At 34.1% G+C, this 24,486-nt stretch overlaps 1 protein-coding gene across 1 annotated transcript in view; it reads left to right on the top strand.

Annotated features, from left to right (window-relative positions):
- Positions 1-20,696: 20,696 nt before the first annotated feature.
- Positions 20,697-24,486, top strand: part of Ctps (CTP synthase) — an 85,752-nt gene continuing 81,962 nt past the window's right edge. Inside the window, exon 1 of the mRNA XM_081772114.1 lies at positions 20,697-20,905. The gene's annotated coding sequence lies outside the window, so the exon portion shown is untranslated. The remainder of the gene's footprint in view (positions 20,906-24,486) is intronic.

The following is a 24,486-nucleotide window of genomic DNA, read 5'->3' as shown; positions in this document are numbered from 1 at the left end:
AATGCAGTATAATCTTCGTACATCTTGAAATAATCCTTGTTAGCAATATCTAAGTTTCTTGATTCTTTTGGAAATACCTCATTCTTCCCATTCTTAAGATAGATATTCTTTACCTTACAATGATCAAACTTACTTGCATCTGCTGTTTGTTTGCCACTTCTATCAGTTTGGAACATTACAACTACGAAATCAGGCATATCAAATTGTCTAGAATTAAATTGGGTAGTAACATCAAACTCCAAGAAAGAACCTACAACAGTCTTTTGAACACATTGATAAGTATGGAATGAAAACATGATTTTTGGTTGTTTAAGAATATTCAACTTTAACTTGTTTTCGTAATTAGACTCGTATTCAACAATAGGCATTCTTATCTCCATACTTTTTATTGTTATTTTTCCATAATGAGGAGCTGCTCCCGATCCAGTCCATTTGTACAAGACATCGTTATTGTTGTTAGCTTTTGTAAATGTTATTCTCAATCCACCTTTCCACATAACCTCTTTATAATCACTTAAGAAGCCTGGAATTAATCTTAATGGATACAAAACACTAAAGTCCTTTCTTAGACCAAGTTTATCATCTGTTTCAAATCCTGCCTGTTTTAAATATTCAACTTCTGGCTTGGAAATCTTTAATGTTCCGACAGCTGTAGATGTAATTCCAGGTAGCTCAATTTTATCTATAACAACTCCATGCTTTCTAACCTCAATTTGAGAAAAGAAGAATGGGAAGAAGTTATCTACAAGTTTTATAGTATCGTTTGCACCAAATGTTCCTCCAACTGATGCACCAACAACTTCAAACGTCATATGACAATCTGCTTTGTGTGGATCTATGAAACCATCCCCCACGTTGAAATCGAACTCGATATCTTTGTTAGCTTCATTCAAATTATTAAATGTTCTTGTGTTAGCTTTAAAACTCTGTAAATCGTAACTTTCAACACTATCCATTTATTATAAAGAAAATCTTGAAACAATGCTTTTATGGGATATGTCCATAAAAGACTCACTGGCCCTTCACATGTGAAGGGCCTAATAACAATTAAAAACTTATAATCCCCATCCCAACTTAACCTTAGCATTCATAGCAGTACCAACCCCAAAAGCAGCTAATCGTTCACCAATTGGCGCATCACTACTAAATGCTCTTTTCCATGCTTTAGTTTCTAGTTCCTTATCTGCAATATGTCTCGACTCTGTATCTTTATTGTCTCTGTAGTATATATCGTGTTCTTTACAAGCCTCATCTAATGGGTTAATACCTTCATCACCTCTCTCTAACCTTTCTTGAAGCTTAGTCCCAGGCCCGCAAAATCTGAAACCTGGAATATGTAATTCAAATGGGAGTTTATTAATCAAATCATTTACTAATCCTTTTCCAAGCTTCTCATCATTCCAGAATCGTGGTGGTAACGTATTTAAGATCTTAATCAAATAACCTATACCTTTCGGATCATTAGGAATAAATTGTGAAAGCTTATTATTAATCATACTCACTATACCTACTTTCTCATTGTAAAAGTTATGATTTCCAGCCCTTTCTTCTCCATCTATAACTATTAGCCGATCAATTAACTTTCTCACATCATCCATCCATATATATTCTTTAGGTATCTCTGTATATTGTTTAATTCCCTCACCAGTCCTTTTAGGTGTCGTGTTCTTTTTAGGAGTTGGGGTAAAGTTGTTTTAATATAATTATCCCAAATAGATTTGATAATATTAATGTACTTTGAACCTCTACTAGATGCTACCTTTTTATCTCGATTATATTTTTGGAAGGCAGCATCTGAGTCTATTATTATTTCCTTGTATTGTTCAAAATCATCATCATCATAATCTTCAATGGTTTTATTAGTATTCATCGTTAACAATTCCCATAGACCTTCTGTTCCTTTATAAGTTTTACCATTAATTATCAAATCATCACCATTCACTTTAACTTCCAAATTTCCTATCTTGTTTATTATTTTTCCATCTTCTTCTGCAGCTCTTATTCCAAACACAGTGTCATTTCTTTTACTATAATATTTCGTTGCAATCTTACCAAATGACTGTGCTGTTGTTAAAGGTTCTACTCCTTCCACTTTGTCTTTAATCTGTTTTCTCATTTGTTTTATTTCTCCCGTTATAGGCGTATCACTACTACTTGGAGAACTATCATAAGGTATCTTTTTAGGTGTTTCTAGTAGACTGGGATCTATAGAAGCCGTCTTATGTGCAACTGGAACAAGTTCAGTTATTAGATTTTTATTTTGTTCTGCTACTTCTTTGATCTCACTTCCCAAGTTTTGAATAGCATCGATTACAGGTTGCTCTTGTGTCTTAAATTTATCGTATATACCTGCTCTTTCTTTCTTCCAAGATTTGAAGCCCTTTATCAAGAACTCCTTCAACTTAATATTCTTATCAATTTCTTTCTCATCCATTTATTGTATAGCAAACGAACGAACGAACGTCAATGAACGTCAAAGAACGTCAATAAACGTCAATAAACGTCAAAGAACGTCAAACGTTAAAACGTAAAACGCCAATAAACATCAAACGTTCAACAAATGTTTTATCTTGTTCCTATACTTACCATTGTTTACCTTCCTTGTCATATCAATTACTATGAAACCATAATCTTCTTGCCAACATTTTGAACATATCTCTTTAAACTTATCATAAGACATATCTCCTCCAACAAACTCATTATACACATGTTTGAGATTAGTATCATCTTGCCTGAATATACATAGGAAGTTGACGTTATCTCTTATAAGCTGTTTAGGTACTTTTGAATATGTTTGTGCAAGAAACAGTCTAAATGTCTATGCCTACCTCTTGTAAAGTAATTTCTAACAGTATCTTGATTCTCCAAAATGTAATCGTCAAACACAACAACACAGTATTCTTCACATTCATCAATAGGTACAATAGAATCATTACCGCTTAAGAACGTTGCTATTTGCTTCTTAAACTTTAGTTCCGCCTTTTCAAATCGATCTTTTAACTGCTCATACTTTGGCTGATTCATGCTTTTAGAATATATGTAGAAGTAATTATTGTTTAACCAACCTGGCTGTAATAAAAAATTAAATAGCAAAAACGTTTTACCAGACCCCGACGAACCTACGATAAGGCATCGAACATCATCAGGTATAAGTTCTCCATTTCTTTTCTTAGCTGTTGTTTCTTTTATCATCTCTTTTACATCCCAATTAATAGTTTTCTTACTCATTTATTATAGAGAAAATCATCGCCTTCTACCGGGCTCGTTAATGAAAATTGTATTAGGTTGTATGTTTGAAAGGGGGTGAGCGTTTTGCTCACCCTTAAAATCTCTATATACTCGTTGATGAAGATTGCTTTACCATCACAACGGCCGTCGATTTTCCCGACGTCTATAAAAGACTTAAACTCGCGCCTGTCTTCAATATCAACGTGATTGTTTACAGCGTCTCTAGTGTTTTGGTATCCAAGAATTTCCCCAACGTCCTTACCCTTGTGCCCGATATGGTGTTATTGATTTTGTTACCTGCTAATTTGACTTCATATGATGCTTGTTTGAAACCCTCGGAATTCCGATGATTAATTTTCTGCTCATAGTACTAGTACAGACCCGGTTCGTTGATGAAAGTTGTGTGAGGTTGTTCATTTGAAAGTGTCCATAGGGAGCTCCGATTGGTGCTACCAAAAATATACACGTTGAAGTCTTGGACTTTTTGGACCTCCGAATACAGAGGGGCAAATTTTATGATCTTATATCTTTAAGTTGTTCTCTAATCTTAAGCAACGTATCTTTGATATATTCACCATCCATTTCACCATTCAATGTTATTATCATCTCTAACTGTTCTTTAAATGAGTTAATACAAGTGACAATGGTTTTATATTCGTCTTTTCTTTTGCTTATGTTTAACTTCGAAGACAAACCTGTTATTATAGCACTTCCAGTTGCAAGAGATGTTAATATTGAGTAAATTGTTACAGGTATAAAAATATTAATAAACCCAGTTGTTGCAGAAAGAATAACCGACAACGTGATCAAAGTGTAGTATGCATATTTAACAATTCGTAGTTTTCTCTTTTTCTTCTTTAAACTGCATTCTAACTTTCGAATGACATCTTCTATTAACTTGATTACTTTCTCTCTTGGAATATCTCTAGGTAAATCAAACTCATTCATTTATTATATAATAAATGGCTAAGGTATTTAAGCTAACGAGTGATACTTCTGTTTTAAAGAAGAAACTCCATTACGAATTAGACAACAAGAGCAACTATTTAAGTATAGGACTAGTTGGGTTTTACAGTACATATATAACTCCAAACATAACAACAGAAAAAAACAGTTTCTCATATGGTGATAGACAAGTTTTTATACCAGAAGGACAATACAGCTTAAACAGTCTTAATGAATATTTAAAATCTCAATCCATCAACATAACATTATCAGAAGATCATTTAAGAAATAGAGTTAAAATTGAAACTGATAGTAATGATGTTACAATTGGGAGTATAGGCACTGTCCTCGGGTTTAATGTTTTTGAAGTTTTAGAAAAGAACAAAACACATATTGGAAGTAAGCTGCCAAAGTTTCATCCGTTTGATACTATAAATGTTCACTGTAGTATAGCAGATGGCATGTTTGTTAAAGATACAGAATACACACATAGAGAAACAGGAATTATTGCATCATTCAAAACAGATGCTGAGTTAAAACATAGTATCATTTACGAGCCTACTTATCCATTATTTTTCCCTATATCCAAAGACAAGGTTGACAATTTTGAGATAAGGATAACAGATGAGAATGATTCCTTAATTGATTTTGGTGGAGCAACAACAACTGTACTTTTACAAACCAAGATTTTCTCTTAGATAAATAGGAAGATGTGTTCTATTAAAGGCTGTATGTTTAGTGTTCCTTATAACGAACTAAAGGATTTAAATATTGATCATGTATTAACAAAGAAACAACTTAACGATAAAGCCAAGAAAATTAAAGAAGGTAAAGGAATGGATTTAACTTTAACTACTGCACAAATGAAAAAGATTAAGAAAGAGCATATTGGCGGTTTTATCTTTACAATTCCAGCCATTCTAGCAGCTTTAGGAGCAGTTGGCTCATTAGCAGGTGGTGCAGCAGCGATTACTAAAACTGTCCTTGATGCTAAGAAGAATAAACAAGAACTTGAAGAACAAAAAAGACACAATATGGCTATGGAAGAAAAGCAGGGAGCAGGTAAACCAAAGAAGTCAAAAAACTAAAACCATTGACCAACTTCGATATAGAGAGGTTGGCTAAAGAACTAAAGATAAAACGATTTAGAGGTGTATTTATGAGTGATGAACTTCCACAAAAACCTTATGTACATGAGTGTGGCGTAGTTAACCTTGATAAATCAGAAAACATTGGTACTCATTGGATATGCTATTGGAAAGATAACAACATAAAGTACGTGTTCGATTCTTATGGTGGTGTTCCTCCTAAACAACTGGTACAATATCTTGGTACCGAAAACTTACTTTACAATGACGAACGAATACAAGACTTTAACTCAGTTATATGCGGTCATCTTTGTGTTAAGGTTTTAAATCTTCTAAACCAAGGGTATTCTTTTAGCGACGTTATGTATATGATTAAAAACGATTAAGTGCTTTTATGGTTTGTATCCATAAAAGTTTTGTTTAAGATAAATATGGAAGCTATACACAATAGATTTTTAGATTATTTTGAGAAGCATGAGGATGAACTAGATGAACTAGATAGATATAATTTTTATCAGTATTTTCAGGATGTTAGCGAGATAGACTTAAATGATAAAAACAACGTATATAATGTTATTGATCTATGGAAAAGGTTAATACCAAAAGTTTTGTACACGGAAGAAGAGTTGGAAAAGTTACGTCCAATAATTACCTTAAAGGACTTGTTGTCGAATTATAGCTCTAGACCATTACAATGCAGTTATTGTGGTAGTAAGTCATTAACAAAAGGTATGAGTAGTTACATTTGTGGCGATTGTTTTGTAGAGAGTGGTTGGGTTTACAGTACTTGTGAAGAAACGAAAGCTGCTTGCGTACGAAAACCATGGTACGATACTACAAAAAGATTTAAGTTACAGTTATCTCGTTTGCAAGCTTTACAGGATAGAATTATTCCCGAAGAGGTGCTCAAGGTGTTAAATGATAAACTTAGAGATATACCAAGAGATTTAATATCAACAAAAGATGTTCTAGAAGTACTAAAGAAAAACAAATACACAAAATATTATGATGATGTCTATTTAATACACTATCACCTTACCGATCAAAAACCATTAAAATTACAACATATGGAGGAAACACTTATAAACGACTTCGAAAACTTACATGAGGTCTTTAGGGAGCTGTATCCGGAAAGAGCATTGTTTATTAACCTGAAATGTGTATTGCACCATCTGTTGAAAAAGCATGATGTTCATGTTGATATTGATTTTAAACGCTCACCTAGACAAATAGAGATGTTAAAGAAATGTTTTGAAAAACTAGGATGGGCATTTTCTGTATAATAAATGAGCATGGATATATTTGGTAATCTTAAAGATAGAAAAGGTGATGTTGATATTAGTGAAGAAAAATTAAAATTGTTGGAGAATTTAAATGATGTTGTTAGCGTAAGTCAACTTAGGTCAATAGAAGCTCAATAGAGAACGATAGAAAACGATTTGAAGATGCATTAGAAACGTTACAAGACACATACATCAAGAAAGAAGATTTTCAAAAGATTAGAACGGATACTACTAGATTGGTTATGCAGAAAGAAACCATACCTCTATTATGTCGATTGAGAGCTAAAAACGTTAAGGAGCCAATCTTTAGAATATTCAATCTCTCTAATGGTTACAAATTTCTCTATAATGGGAAAATAATGCACATGGAGTTAAGTTTGGATAAATACTTTCTAGAGATATATTTGGGTGATACTTTGATTGAAAATTTACCTTTCAACTTTAACAAGAGTGATATAATTACAATTAAACCAACTAAAAATTCAGCTATGGAGGAAGGGCAATTATTGTTTGTTGTGATATACATAGAAAGAGAGCTTTCCTAAAGACGTTTGCTATATAATAAATATGGATATCTTTGGTAATGTTAAAATGACATCAGAGTTAGATAATGCAGTTGTGAGAAAAGACATTGCTATGTTGAAAGAAGAGCTTAACTTCATCAAACGGAGTTATGTTATAGAGCTTCATAGTCGATTAATATCAGAAAATGTTGAAACTCCGTTCTTTTTAATACATAATCTCTCTATCACATACAAATTTCTTTATAAAGGTAGGTTAATGCATATAGAGTCATCTTACAATACGTATTACATAGATCTATATTTAAATGATTCTCTAGTTGAAACTTTTCCATTGCACTTTAATACAAATGATAATTTGGCAATTAGACCATCTAAAGGTTCTGATCTGAAACATGGTAAATTACTATTGCTTCTTATGCATGTAGAAAGAGAAGACGAAGATAGTGATGATGATGGTGAGAATGTTGATAGCATAATATTAAACAGCGATAGTTATTGATTTTCTATATAATAAACAGGATGTATTGTGTTAAGTGTAAGAAAGTGACAGATACGAAGAAAGATACTATTAGAATTGAACAAACAAAGAATGGAAGATATCTAAAGAAAGGTATTTGTTCTGTATGCGGTATTACTAAAACTCAATTCGTTAAAAAGCCTGATTGACTAGAAGAAGGTAAAGGTGTTAGAGAAGACATTGTAGAAGAAATTCACAAACCATCTAGAAAAAACTTTAACAGATTAAGTGTAGTTATAAAAGGTATCGATGATCTTTGGCAGGCTGATCTTGTAGAAATGGATAGCGGAGTATTAAAAGGTGTTTCCAAAATCAATAAAGGTTATAAGTATTTGCTAACGATTATAGATGTGTTCTCGAAATATGCGTTTGCTGTTCCTGTTAAAGATAAGAGTGGCAAGAATGTTACAGAAGCATTCGAATCCATATTAAGAACGAGAAAACCTAGTAACTTACAAACAGATCAAGGTAAAGAGTTTTACAATAAAGAGTTTAAGAAGTTGATGGATGAAAATAAGATTAATCACTACTCAACCTATAGTGGTAAGAAAGCTTCTGTTGTTGAGAGACTTAATCGAACACTTAAGCAGAACATGTGGAAAAGGTTCACGACACAAGGGAACTACAAATGGATAGAGATATTACCAACACTAGTTAAAGAGTATAATCATCAAATTCATAGAACAATTGGTTTAAAACCTGTAGAAGTTAATAAGAAGAATGAACAAACAATATTGGAGAAAGTGTATCAAAAAGAATATAAGCGTGTTAAGCCCAAATACAAGTTAGGTGATCATGTTCGTATAAGTAAATCGAAAGGGTTATTTGAGAAAGGATATACACCTAATTGGTCAACAGAAGTATTTGTTATTAGTGAAGTTATTCCATCTAATCCGCCTACATATAGAATTAAAGATTTAGAAGAAGAGGATGTGCAAGGTAGATTTTACGAACCAGAACTATTAAAGACGAAACATAAAGATGAATACTTAGTAGAAAAGGTGTTGAGAAAGAAAGGTGATAAAGTATATGTCAAATGGCTAGGGTTTGATGATTCGCATAATAGTTGGATAGATAAGAGTAATGTTGTAGTGTAAATATAAATGTTTGTCTTTTATGGAATAATAGAAATAAAAGGATAGTTCGAATGAGATAAGGGGGTAACGAAACGATACCCCCATAACATACATTTCCAGGGCTGAAAACACTCTAAGGAGCTTATTGAGTATTACAACAAACTTCGAAGTTCCTCGGTCGACTTTCAGACAATGCAAATATTTATACAGCTATACAAACACAAACAAACTCCCGAACGGAAGATTTTCCGGTTGCAAAAATACACTATCATGACACAAAACAAAACATCGGAAGACAAGCTCATTTCAGAAAAGATAAGCGGTCTAGATATAGACCACTTCAAAATTCCTTCAAAGCTAGAAACTTCAGAAACTCATCTTACACAGTAAAACTAGCTGGTAACAAAAATGAAGTTAAAAATAAAGATTTTCTATATAATAAATATGGGTACTATGGATAGTTCACTTAGTCTAAATGATATTTGCTACGAACAGATTAAAGACAACTATTGGTACGGCGTCTTTGGTGACTTCAAGTTGATTATAGATAAGAGTACAGGATATTTCAATGCTACTAAGTTGTGTCAAGATGGAGGAAAGAAATTTTATAAATGGTTAGAAAATAAACAATCTAAAGAGCTAATTTCTTATATAAAGTCATTGCAACGATTTCGTGGGGATGACTTTAAGACTGTTAAAAGTGGGCAGTTAGGTATTATACGAGGAACATATGTTCCGAAAGAGTTAATACTTGATATAGCAAGATGGGTTTCACCAGATTTTTATATTAAATGTAATGAAATTATTATTAATTACTTCACTCAGTAATTTAGACACTATCAACAAGACAATGAAGAGTTGCAAAAAAGAGTAGAAGAAATAGATCAAACAATGGAGAGATTGAGAATTCGAAACGAGAGCTTAAAAGAAATTGCAGCACCATATACAGATGATGTTTCAAAAGATAATTGCCTAATCATATATAAGAAGAACAAACCTAATGATCCTTTCCCTTATTATGCTATCAGATGCCAAAGGAGAAGTCTATACAAGCCTCTTAGTGAAGCAGAAGAAAAATATTCGAATCATGTAATAATATACGAAAAGTTTAGAGATCCTAACAGTATTAAGCTATTCAACCTAATGCAGCAAGAACTAGATATTCGTAAAGGTAAGGGTAATGAGTTTTGGACATCACTATCAGAAGAAGAATTGGTTAACAGTATAGATCGCTTGTATGATCAGTTATTATCTGATAATTAAAGTTACGACTTTTATGGTTTAATCCATCAAAGTACAATTTCAAGCGTTAAACAAAACCATCCAGGGGTCTCTTACATAAATCAAAGCCGGTGCGGGATATCTGGCGTCGGCTAGCTGGTAACGAAAATGAAGTTAAAAATAAAGATTTTCTATATAATAAATATGAGTACTATGGATAGTTACTTTAAACAGCTTCGACAAAACACAACCGCCCTAAAAGCAAGAGTTGAAAAAGTAGAACAGCTAATGTCCGACCTCAAAATACGTAACGAAGAACAAGCAAAGGAGATAACAAAGCTCGAGACCATAGCAGCAGAACACACAGAAGACCCAAGTAAGGTACACAAGTTGATCATCGTTAAAAAGAACCTCACAGCTGGTCAGCTTCAAGACATAGTAGACAAGTACGACACAGACAAACACGATCAGATTAGGTGTTACGAGTCATACAAATATTGGGTTGGAAGAGTTCAGCAGCGAAACATCAAAGCAAGACTTCAGTGTCTTAAAGAAAAGTACCCAAGAATGTCAGTGTTATCAGAAACCAAAGATCCAAACTCGGTCAACCTCCTAAACAAAGTCAAAGAAAAATACAGCTGTGTTATTTCGTATGGTTGTCACGTGAAGGAGAATACGACGATGAGTTTGTTGTGGATTTGTTTTTGAGTAGAAGAGATTTGTAAAGGTAAAGGTAATGAGTTTTGAACATCCCTACCAGAAGAAGATTTGGTTACAACTGGGGGGGGGGACCACCAGCACTGGCTCCCTTTCAAACATACAACTTTTATGGTATAATAGCCATAAAAGATAATTAGTTAAACATTACCCTCTGCTGTAACAGCGAATGCTACATTCAACATATCACCTAAATTGGGATTATTATGATATTTTCTTATTATAGCTCTCCAATCTACGTAATGTCTAAACGAATATATAAAGTCTATAGATAGGTCTTGATAAGTTGAAATGTTACGCCAATGAACTCTACCTTCGAACTCTGCAATAAATTCTTCTGTTAAATTTTGAGACATTGAAATCATTTCCCAATCTACTTTGTCAGCGTAATCTCTTATAAGGTTTTCTGATAATTGTTTAGTTCCAGATATGTACCACCAATTAACTCTATCTGCATGTTCTCGTATAAAGGCTTCAGAGAGTTCGTTTTTGTAAGATATAGCATCAAAATCAACTTTATCTATAAACTCATTAATAAATTCTTCAGATAGCTTTTGGTGATACGATACTTCTTTCCAATCAACTCTATCTGCAAATTCTCTTATAAAGTCTTCTGATAAGTCTTGGCTTCCTGAAATAATCTCCCAATCAACTTTATCAGCTAATTCTCTTATAAACTCTTCCGATAAATTTTTCCATAAACATATTTCAATCAAATTAACTTTCTGCAGATATTTACATATGAAGTCTTCTGTAATGTGATCATAGTTGTATTCCCCCTCATAATCATCATAGCCTATAGATAGCCATTGTTCATCAGTCAGTGAATCTAACATCTCTTCGGACAAATTCATAACGTTCGCATAGAGAATGTTTTGTGTAAGAAATGAGTTGTTTTCTTTAGTAGCCTTCTTGAACAAATGATCTAACATACCTATGGACACGCTAAAATTTATTTTGTCTTCATCGTTATAACCACCAATATCTAAATATTTACATACACAATCAAATACAGGTTTGTAGGATAATATTTCCTTAGCACTAGTCATGTTTGTTTTTATTCTTAGATTTTAAAATTTATTTCATTTTTGTTGGTTTTCTATATGACAAATATGGAAGCACATTTTGACTTATTACATGATAGACTTGAACTAATTCATCATGATCTTAAACTCTTAGCAACACTACTAGAGAAGCAAATACTGTTAAAGGAAAAAGAGTTATTAGTAACGCAGCAAAAAACATCTGATTTGAGTAGTGATGATGAATACAAATATGGTAGTGATGATTATGGTGATGATGATGATGAGTAAGCTTACAAAAATGAATCAGTTTTAAATGTGTATATGTGACTTTGATGGGTTAATCCCATGAAAGCCGTGTTCTAATACAACGCGTAATATGTAGACAATAGCAGGGGGTGTACAATGTTAAGCGTTGTACTAGGACAAATGAAAATGAACTGAAATAACCTGGTGAGGAGTACTAACGAAGATTTTCTATATAACAAATAAGATGAGTAATTATAATAAGTTTACTGTAATAGAGTTAAGACGGCAATGTAAAGAGAGGGGAATCAGAAGATATTCCCGATTAAGAAAAGCAGAACTAATAGACCTTCTTAAACAACATGACGATGAGCAAAGCAGAAGGCAGATTAAAAATATATACCCATTTAAACAAGAAGTATTTGAAGAACCGAAGCCAGCACGTATACCCATCAAAGTTGAATTAGAAGAAACAGCACTCAAGAAGCGTTTACAAACCATTAAAGTCGAAAACACAGGAGGATATAAAGATCCAATAAAATTTTTAGATACAAGTGGGAGAGTTGCTATTAACAAAATCAAAGAGGAATTAAAATTTCACCCTGTTAAAGTTAACCTTGTTTTCATTTGTGACTATATTAAAGATAAAGAAATACAAGAGCACAATTTCAAAACATCAAACGAGAGAATATTAGAATCAACTGACTTAAGTGAATATATACATCATGCAAAACAAAAACTTCGTAGAGAAATGGAAGAGTTTGAAGGTAGGGGATCAGGTTGGACATTACACCAAATTAAATACTTACAAATCAGATTAAACAAGTATGTGCCATTAAGAGCTTCTTCCTATATTGAACTTCCAAAGCAGATTCAAGATAAGAAAGCAGTAATAAATATTCAAAATAAAGATAATAAATGTTTCTTACATTCTATTGCAAGTTATTTAAAGCCTATTGATAGAACCGTTTCAAAAAATCCTCAAAGACCCTCTCATTATAAACAACTTGTTAATGAACTACAAAAGAAATATTGTGATGGTATTGAGTTTCCTGTACAGTTAAAAGATATTCCAAAATTTGAAAGAAGAAGTAATATCTCCATCAATGTTTACGGCTATGACAAGAATTATAATGTATATCCACTTCAAATCACAAAAAATAAGCAGGAAACTCATATCAATTTATTATATGTAAAAGATGAAAAGAACAGTCATTTTTGTTGGATAAAAGACTTATCACGATTAATAAGAAGTCAAGTGACAAAACATACTGAGAAGTTATACTTTTGTGATAGATGTTTAACAAGACACTTTAGAAATGAGAAGCAGTTGCAAAACCATGAGCTGTATTGTAAAGAGCATGAGGCTGTTAGAATAGAACTTCCTAAACCATATGACAATCAAGTAAAGTTTCAAAACTATAATCGATCATTAAGAGTTCCATTTACGATAATTGCTGACTTTGAATGTATCTTATGTAAGTTAGAAATAGAGCATAATTGTAGTAAAACAGTAAAATATCAAAAGCATGAACCAATGAGTTTTTGTTACTATGTCAAGTATTCAAATAGAGACTACAAAGCCCCCGTTAGTTATATAGGTCCAGATGCTGCGAAAGTATTTATTGAAATGTTACAAAAAGAAGCAATAGAAATTATGAAAATATATAACAGAGTAGTTAATATGACTCCGCTTAGTGAGGAGGAAATAGAAGTTTATAACAGTTCAGATACTTGTCATATATGTGAGAAAAACTTGAATGACTTGCCACCAGCTGTTGAGAAAAAAATAAATATACTGAAGAAGAAAATACAGTTCTACAAGGATAAAGATGATATGAGTGAAAAAATAGAAGAATGGAAGCATGACTTAAAAAAGTGTTTGTATAAGATAAATAAAAATAAAGCAAAAGTAAGAGATCATGATCATTTAACTGGAAAGTTTAGAGGTGCAACTCACAGTTATTGCAATTTAAACTATAAAAATCCTAACTTTGTTCCTGTATTTCTTCACAACTTAACTGGCTATGATACGCATTTGTTTATTAAGGAGCTAGCTTATGATACACAGAAAATTAAACTGATCGCTAATAATGAGGAAAGGTACATAACATATGAAAAATATGTAAAAGCAGGATCAGAAAAAGATGGAATAAATTTGAGATTTGTTGATTCATTTAGATTTATGCCAAAGAGTTTAGCAGAGCTAACAAAGAATTTAAAGCCAGAACAATTTCGAGAGACATTAAAGTTTTTCCCGATTGATAAGCTTGATCTAGTTACTACAAAAGGTGATTATCCATATGATTATGTTGATTCATTTGAAAAATTGAAAGAACCTGTTCCATTATCTCCAGACAAATTTACAAACAGATTAACAGGAGAAAAAATGAGTCCTGAACGTCATAAGCTTCATGTACGAGTTTGTAAAGAATTCAATCTAGAGTTATTGGAGGACTTAACTGAGTATTATAACAAAACAGACGTCCTCCAATTAACAGATATATTTGAAAACTTTAGAGATGTATGTTTAAAGGCATATGGATTAGATCCTGCTTGGTATTATACAGCACCGGGTCTATCATGGGATGCAATGTTAAAGATGACTAAAATTAACTTAGAAATGTTAACTGATTATGATAAAATACTAATGTTAGAAAAGGGTATACGAGGAGGAATCTCACAATGCAGTAAAAGATATGTAAAAGCTAACAACAAATATATGCAAGATTATAATAAGGATGAGTGTTCAACATACCTAGCATATCTAGACGCAAACAACTTATATGGATGGGCGATGAGTCAATACATGCCTTATAAAGACTTTAAGTGGGTTAAACCTTACATAGATATAAAGAACATTCCAGATGACTCAGAAACTGGCTACATATTAGAAGTAGATTTAGAATATCCAAGGCGTTTACATAACAAGCATTCTGATTTACCATTAGCTCCAGAAAACATGTGTCCACCCGGCTCAAAACAATCGAAATTACTAACAACGCTTTACAATAAGGAAAGATATGTAATTCACTATAGAAACTTAAAACTTTATATGTCACTTGGAATGAGATTAAAGAAAGTGCATAGAGTATTAGAATTCAAACAATCAGACTGGTTAAAGAAATACATTGATTTAAATACAGAGATGAGGACGCAAGCCAAAAACAAGTTTGAAGAAGATTTTTATAAGCTCATGAATAACTCGGTATTTGGAAAGACTATGGAAAATATTAGAAAGAGGCAGCCCATACAATTAGAATGTGATAGTAAGAGGGTAGAAGCATTAATTGCTAAACCTAACTTTGATTACAGAACAATATTTAGTGAGAACTTGTGTGCTATACATATGAAAAAAGAGCGATTAACATTTAATAAGCCAATATATGTTGGTATGAGTGTGTTAGAACTATCGAAGCTATTAATGTATGATTTTCACTATAACACGATGAAGCCGAAATATGGAAACAATATAGATTTATGTTATATGGATACTGATAGCTTTATATATGAGATTGAGACTGAAGACTTTTACAAAGATATAGCAGAAATAGTTGACCAGTTTGACACGAGTGAATACAAGGAAAATAACATATATGGACTACCACTAATAAACAAAAAAGTAATAGGTAAGATGAAGGATGAGAATAAAGGTAAGATAATGACAGAGTTTATTGGCTTGAGATCAAAGATGTATGCTTATAGAGTAGAAAATAAAGAAGAGAAAAAAGCTAAAGGAGTAACTAAATGCGTAGTTGCCAAGGAGTTGCAGTTTGATGATTATAAAGAAAGCTTATTTAAAAATGTTAAAACGTATAAGGATATAAACCTCATTAGAAGTTATAAGCACGATATATATAGCATAACCGTTCATAAGCTGGCGCTAGATTCCTCGGACGATAAAAGATATATAGCGCGAGATGGTGTAAATACGCTAGCTTGGGGGCATTATAAGATAGACGAGGAGTAGATGTAATTATATGTAGTGTAGTTTTAGATGTAAGTTTTAGATGTAAGTTTTTATGATTTTAAATGTCATAAAAGCATATTCAATCTCACTTGAGGGTATCCTTCTGTGTTAAAGTACAATGGTCAGTGGCGGCTTCATAAATTTTTTGGGCAGTTGGGGGTGGAGGGGGCAAAGTGGGGCAAAACATACATGTCTCCCCTACTCCTGCATTTATTTAATGTAATTATGCATCATTGACAATGACATTTGGAGCTTGACTTCTTAATCTTTCTCACGTTGCAGCGTACACAATATATTAAATTTATGAGCAGGGAGGGGGAAATTATCCCTCCTGTTCCCCCGTTCTAGAAACGCCCTTGTCTAGCGGTTGTCCTATGAAACTCTAGCCCACACTACACCTTTTCGCGTGGTTTTTGGTTCATTTATTTCGGACTCTTCGCTACGAAGATACTACGTTTGCTGAGTAAAAATGAACTTTTTTGAAAATGGACTTGGATCCTTGTGCTCTGAACGACCCATATCTAAAAATATTTTTTAAAAACTCTAAGTTGGAGCCAAATTTATCCTGTAACCCAAGTTTGCTCGAAACGTATAAAATTAGTTTCTTCGGTTTACTCGAAATGGTGTCCTTTTTTCTTCCCGTAAAACTCATGTCAAACGATTCCAAGTTGTAGGAAGACTGAGAACCAACATGTAGTGTATGTATTAACGAATGACTGCGATATTTTAATTTCAGAACCGCAATTTAATAAAGAGCCCTTTGTTTTCTGAATACAACACAAAAACTTGTTTCAATGATAATTCTTTTATTTATTGTTTAATATCATTTCTACAAGTAGTCCAACCTTCGACTACAACACTTTCTCGCAAGTTAACTGATAAGCACTTAAGCAATACAATAGACGATAAAGAAAAACAAGAGAAAAGAGACGAAATAAATTGTGGATCACCAGATCCACCTGCAGTAGCCACGAGAAATCAAAACATTCACACGGGATCAGTATTGTCACAGTCCTAGCTATGGAATGGGCTGAAAAATAGTACCAAATTAAAACAAAAAAAGCTGAATTAATTATTTTATCACAGTGTAATACATGGCTCTATAATACGAAACTAAAAGAAGTAAAGTTCTAGAACACTCCGCCCCCTTTTTGCAAGAGTCCAAATTAAGAAATTGCTCTTTTTAGAAATTACTTTTTAAAAACATCCAAATAGGAAGACCCCCGAACAATTGTGGAAGTAGATGAAACTTTTCTCGCACGTTGGATGTATAATAGAGGCCACAAATTAAAAGGAAAAACAGTTATCATCTTCGATATGTATTGTTAGGAAATCAAACGAGCCTCTATTTCAAAATGAAAAATAGGCCAAAACGGTATTATGGCCATTTATATGAAAAAAATATATATATATACAACGAGGAACAAATCAACCAATTAATCATGAGATGCAGGAAAAAGTCTTACTGACACTTTTGAAAATCTGCCAAGTATGTGTTAAATGGTGCTGAATTGGATAGAATTGTACCAACACATACTTGGCATACTTATGCTTTTTTCACATAAGGGCTGAAAATACCAGCGTGGTACCATCGGACCGATGAAAGACAAATTGGGCTGAATTTGATAATTGTACCAAGTGTGGCAACACTGTATACGGGAAGAAAATGGCCTTCTGAACGGGATCACTTTTTGGTCATTATCTTTCTCTGGTAGATTTTTTTTTACAAAAATTACATAAAATAAAAATAAACATATGTTTAAAACAAGCCTTAAAAATACACGTATTTAAAACAAAATGTTTAAAACGTATATATAATTTGTTTTAAACAAAATCAATTTAAAACAAGTTTTAATCATTTGTTTTAAACATTTTGTTTTAAACAAAACAACCCTGCTACATAAGAAATATAATCTTTTACGTGCAAAGCTATTCGTCAATTACTATGTATAAAAATGGATTTGTTAAAGGCATTTAGCATCTACTTTCCGCTGACGGTATGTTTTAAGCATTGGAAAACCAGAGACGGTATGCCTTCATCACTGAAAAACCAGAGGTGGTATGGCATACCACCGCATACCGTCTCACTTCGACAACTGCTATTGATACTATTATAGTGCTGTATTCTTCGTGGGACCGCGCCAAGGTTGGACGACGACAAGGTTGGAACACGTCAAGCCTGGGCACTTTTTGTGTCCAAGCTTGTCGTTGGACAACCTTGTCGTCAGCGACCCAAAATGAGATATGTCAAAGCATCTCGGGGTCGATCCCGACAAGCCTGGACACCTTCAGGAATGTGTCCAGGCTTGTCGTTGGCCAACCTTGTCGTTAGCGACCCAAAATGAGATGTGTCTAGGCTTGTCGCGATCGACCACAACAAGCTTGGACACCCCAGGAATGTGTCCAGGCTTGTCGTCGTCCAACCTTGTCGTCAACGACCCAAAATGAGATGTGTCCAGGCTTGCTGGGATCGCCCACGACAAGCTTGGACATCTCAGGAATTCGTTCGAGTCTGGCGCAAGAGGATAAATTGAGAAGTGTATAAGCTTGTTGTTGTCCAAGCTTGTCGTCGTCCAACCTTGTCGGGAGCGACCAAAATTAAGTGTCCAGGCTTGTCGTTGTCCAACCTTGTCTGCGTCCCATTCTTCCTACTTCTCTGATAGCAATCATATTACTGAAGAAACGTGCTGGTAGTGAAGTGCATGTTTCTTTTTCCCTCCTTTTTTCAGACTTACGATCTTTGCGAATGTTTAAAAATCATATAACTTAAAAACTTTATAGCATTAATTATTTTAGAAGTATTATAGGTTCCAGTGGCGGCGATGGGACGTTGAAAGTGGGGTAGCAAGACAAGATCTGAATATTTGTATAACAATGTTAGTTTCCCTGGTTGTTTCTAACCATTCGTTTGATGAAAGGTTGTATAACTAATAGGATACTGTCGTTTTCAGTTAAAATATCGTAATTCATATTTTATTAAATAAATTGAGAAGAGCAACGAAAGTTGGTACTAGTCCTTTGTACTCTAAATCAACAAAGGTGTAAAAAGTGATTTGATTCCTTGCTCACGAGCATTTTAAAATTCTGTCTGGAAAATTTTGTGATCAGACAATTTAATAACAAATTTGCAAAACAAATAAATAGACGCTATAATATTAATCATAGTAATGAACAATGAGGCTTGTTTTGCAGAAGTTATATTGAAACTGGGGCTTAATGAATAACTTAATTTTTAATTCCACACATGCTATTAAACGTATGTTATTACTCTTAGAATATGAAAGACAGTAAATACTATAAGCATATGCTACGACATTTAAAGGAATTTTTGCTTTTGCAGCTTCCCGAGACATGTTCGTGTCCATTAGGTGTAGTTTTCAGTTTCTTGGAACACATCAGAATACAATACTTAGAATCACTCCATACTCAAGTTAATCCTAAAACCTAGAATTATGTTGAATGCTCTAAAATTTAATTGTACATACACTCGTACACCCCTAAACACACCACTTCACTCGTATATTACACTGCAAAACAATGGAAAAGTAGAAGTTTCTTATTACTCTCTTTTTAATCAATATTCCTTACTATTAGAAAGAAGAAAGGACATTTTTGGAACTATTAATTTTTGTGCAATTAAGAAATAACTTGTGGAAGACTTTTTTTTTTGCGAAATGTTTTCTCAATTAGTTTTAAAGCAGCTGATTACCGTATCCAGCCCTTGTAAGAAAAAAATGAAAGTATGCTGGAATTGTTGTGCTCCAATAGGTTAATTTTGGGGTTATTTTCGGTGGCAATTAATTATGTTGAGTTGATTTGGAGTTTAACGCCCCTTTCAGCAACTAGCCTGTATGAGACGGGACTTACTGATTAACGTTGAATCCGAAGTACATGAGCCGTGGAAATTAAAACGCAATATCTGTAGCTTTCTTAACTCCACGGGAACGAACAATACGTACTCACGCAACGGCAAATATTATATGGTACCATTTTTTATGAACCAGTAATAGACACAAAAAGTTCAAAAATTTATTACAAAATCACATTTCCAAATGAAAACATAAGTTAATGGGTTACTTCAAAAAAGTGGGGGAAGCTGCCTCTTTTGGCCCCACTAATCACATCCGATGAGAGGTTCTCAATACGAACAAAAGTGGCCGACGAGAAAATACGAACGAGAAAACGCCACTTACAAGCATAAAATGTGGATCTTAATCTGATTCACTACCTCCATGTATACATAAGCCATCAAGTAAATTAGATCTCTCAGTTAAAACAGTGCACATGGACACGGAATTTAACAATAATTTCTATCCAAAATTTGATTATTTTATTATTTAGCGATTCTTTAAGTTAATGTTATAACAACACTACTAAGAAAGACGAAGGAGGTTTGTGATAGAAGAGAAGGGGAGTCGACAGTGGCCGTTACGGCGAGTGCCTCGTGTGTGGTGGTTCTCTGTGAGGAAGAGAGTTGAGTGGGGATCTCCTATACACCTACCCTACACTTACACTTTCTTTTATATATACACGTACATACATCCCCTTCTTTTTTCTACTCTTTGTTCTTTTTTCATTTTACAATTCCCACTTTCCTGTAACTTTTTCCCCTGTTCGACTTGGCTTTCAGCCCTCTTTCACTGTTTGAACTTCTTTCCCGATTTTGACCTTTTCCTGACTTTGACCTTTTCCCGATTGTGTCCTGTCTTCCCAATTGTGTCCTGTATTTTATTCAATTTTGTTCCTGAATCATAACTCCTCCGTGTGAGGTATACATTTGACTATTTTGTAATCGTAGCACATATGAATAGCGAGCTGGTGCATTCACCTATTTGACCGGTAATGGTCTACGACAAGACCAGAAAGACGAAGAGAAGGAGGAAGACATGAAAGCTGTCAGCTTTGAGCCGAAGAAGCGCGGGAAGAGTGTAGGTTGTATCAACTTATAGTGAAACAAGTTCTTACGTTTTGCTTTTATTCTACGAAAAGTTGAAGGACAAGCTGCTCTGGCTGTCAGCTATTTGAAGAAGGAAGTGTACACGTTGCTCCAGCTTCATGCGGAAGGAGGGTCAGTAATGGTGCATTGTATAATTAACCATGTTATTTTAAGTTTCAATTTCCAGATAAATATTTATATTATATGTATAATCTATAATCGTAAATGATTGAATTTTCTTTCTTCTATGCTCCAACTGAAACTGTTCTGTATGTATCATCTTAATAGCGTGTTTTAACTATTTGGTATCAATGACAGTGCAAAGCCGGTGTGTTTAGTGCAAGACTGAAATTGTCCTTAATTTCTTCCTCGGATTAAGTGCTGTATCGCCGGACCAATTTCGGAAAATTTACCAGACGAATTGGAGAATTTGTTTTGGCTTTTAAGGAAAAGTGAGTGAAAGTCAGATCAGGGGAATAGTTGAAGTTAAGAAAATACTTGCTAGTTGGGTTCTGATGTTGTAAGCGGCAATTACGACAGAATTTACTGTATGGCGGAGATGTACACTTACTCTGATTTATAGGAAAGCCAGTGTAGAAACGATGCTTTAACAAGATTGTGGCATATCGTGTTTGAGTTTTATCGAGTTATACAAAAATAAGCAGTATTAGTTGTTGAAACTGTGTGAAAGGCATGGTCAACTAAACAGGCGAATAGTTTATCGTAAGTGTGGAAACTAAATGATACTACAGAAGAGGAACATCTAATGGAATCTAACCTAATTTAGTACATTTTGATACTTTTAGGGATGGCATTTAGTATCTCCCCCAACGCTGTGCAACACACATGCTAGGCATTTTATGACGTAAAGTGTATTTTTCCACTATCCTCTTTTGTGTGCATACCCACCGCTGCTAACTCGCCTGCTCCCAACGGACGCACTCCTGCCTGACATCCTTCCTGCTGCGATGTGGTTAGGTACCATTCTGCTTTTTAGTGGCCACCTAGCACAGATTGGTTCGTGTTTTATGCACTAGTTTTATGACATATAGCGCTATTGTATGTCGTACAATACTCACTACCGAGTGAAACGGTGCCACAACCTAGTATTTTAAAAAAAGAAGCTACTTTCTTTCTTTTTTTTTTTTTTTTTTTTCGTGTGATCTGGCGATAGAGCATGAGCAAGACCACATGCAAGAACTCTATCAGCACTTGACGTCGAGTCATTCCACCACACTTGCACGCTCAAGCAAGCAAGCAAGCAAAAAAAAAAAAAAAAAAAAAAAAAAAAAAAAAAAAAAAAAAACCAACAGTGTCACCACGTGGCCCGGTACCAGTTACACTTAGAATAACCATACATTCTCAAAACCGAAACCAAAGATTCGAGTAACTGAATCGAATAATCGAATAAAATGACCAAGGTAAAAATTTGTCCTTCACCTTATTAAGAACCAAAGTTACGTCACCATCTTTTAAACTATTTAACAAAGCATCACAAATTCCACACTTAAGGGGAGGAGGGGAAAGGCCAAATAACTCTTCCTAATATGCAACAAAATGTGTAATATTACTTGCCACAAATTCAAAATTCAGGAGTATACAGATCAGCGACGATCTCCTGCACACGGCTTCTCAATAAAATTTCCACGTAAAGCAAGCACATGCCAAAATCAGTTTGCCTCAATAACGCCAATTACAGAGGGAAAGGGTCCACTCGAGCAGACTGTTCTACCAAAAACGAAAAAATATAGGTAAAATATGAGTGCAGCATTTTTCGTGACGGAAGGAGAGGGTAAATATAAGTAATTTCTGTCATTGCACACCATATTGAAATGGGTTTTGAATGGTAATGAAAGTATTGTAGGTGTAACTATTTACAGAAGCGAAAGGCGGAAGAATACAAGAATGTAAATAACAGGAATAAACGGCGGGAATTTCCGGTTCATACGTTATCATGGACGTGTGCAATGGATATAATGCAAACATACTGTTTTATTTCAAAATATTGTGTGATAAAGTGCATCATATTATAAAGTTTCTGCAGCGTCTTGGTGTTATGAAGCATCAAATGAACTGTGCGAAGTGTGGAAAAGAAGTAAAAGTTCAGAACAGAGGCAATACGTACACATTTTTCTGTCGTAAAGGTAAAAAAGGAAGGCAGTGTAACATTCGTGTATCAGCTGTGAAGGGCACTTTTGAAGGATCGAAATTAACTGTGGAGAAAATATTGGCATTTGCAATACATTGGTGAATTTTGCCATATCCAAGATTGGGTTCACTAGACCAGACGGTTATTGTGGATATTTTAAGTAATTTTTCATTGTCCTCGTTTATGCGTGTACCCCCTGTCGCTGACACGCCTGATCCTTATGGGCACACCCCTTCGCTATGGCTTGGGCCCACCTTATTTCCTCCTGTGCTGACTTGCTTAGATGGCATTTGTGCTTTCTAGTGGCCACCTAGCACAAGTTGCTTCATGTTTTATGTGCTATCTCATTTAGTGCATGTTCTACAAAAAGAAACCGGAAAATGGAAGAATTGTGTTAATATTTGGTAGAACCGTCTGCTCGAGTAATGCCAAGGAAAATATCTGTACCTGGGAGCATGAAGTGCGTAAGTCTAATTTTTGCGAAAAAGAGTTAAAACCAGTTTTATATGTCTTTCGGAGGTCTGCAACGAATGGTTGGTTGTATTTTGTTCTATACGGGTTGATGACGTAATTAACACGTTGGCTACCAACGTCCCATATATGGGACACAGCGGATTTTACGAGGGACCATTCATAGACATAAACCGCCACTATAGACCGGTCATAAGAAAATTACATTACCCACAGACCATCTGTTAGAACGAGCCCGAGCGTCTCACATATGGGACGCTGGTCCTTGCTGAAAACCAATGCGTCCCAAATATGAGACGTTCGTACATTTTGGAAGTATAACTTTTTCTGTCGGTAGCGAATGTGTTAACCAAGTGTATAATATAGTATGTCCAATATGTATTTAGTGCTTAAGTGTTTTTACTGCTTTCTGGAAAACTGATTTGTGACTTATGCACTTCATGCTCTCAGGTATAGATGTGATGGCCTCTATTCTGGGAAAACTTCAAACTTGGCCCACACTTACGTCAGTCTTTTTCCAATTTGATTAAACCACGCCGTTCCAGAAATTTGAGCAATTCCTTGTTATTGTAGAAAGAATAAATTAATTTGTGTCACAACCACTACAGAAGAACTCATAATACGAACACACAGTACTTCACCATCATATCAAAGAGATCAGCCACACGATGCATTTACACTACACGTCATTAACGTCATCAAACTATACTTAACCACGTGAAGCAACTGACAGCGCCATCAGCTGACACTTAACACTATTACAGAAAAAAGAGAAATGTAAACAAGAACTTATTTTCGACGCAGATGAAGAGCTGGAGCGCATATTGTCAAGTTTATCCTTTTTTATCTTTTTTTCTTTCGCCGCGTGTTACAATTTAGCTACTTCATTATGTTTTCTAGATGTTCAGAGGAAATCCAAGATTTTTTTTAACATATATGCTTCCTAGAATACTTCCTAGAAGTGATGTTCCTTTCATTCATTCATTCATTTTTTTTCTATTCCTAGTGTTCTGTGGGCAAGTCTTGGGTTAAGTAGCGCACAGTAAGTCCAGGAATATAGAACTTAACCGAAAGTATATTACTAACATAACCT

This window comes from Thermobia domestica, chromosome 9 (assembly GCF_964235325.1).
Source record: "Thermobia domestica chromosome 9, izTheDome1.hap1.1, whole genome shotgun sequence".
Lineage (NCBI taxonomy): Eukaryota > Metazoa > Arthropoda > Insecta > Zygentoma > Lepismatidae > Thermobia > Thermobia domestica.
This window is presented reverse-complemented; position numbering and strand designations above follow the sequence as displayed.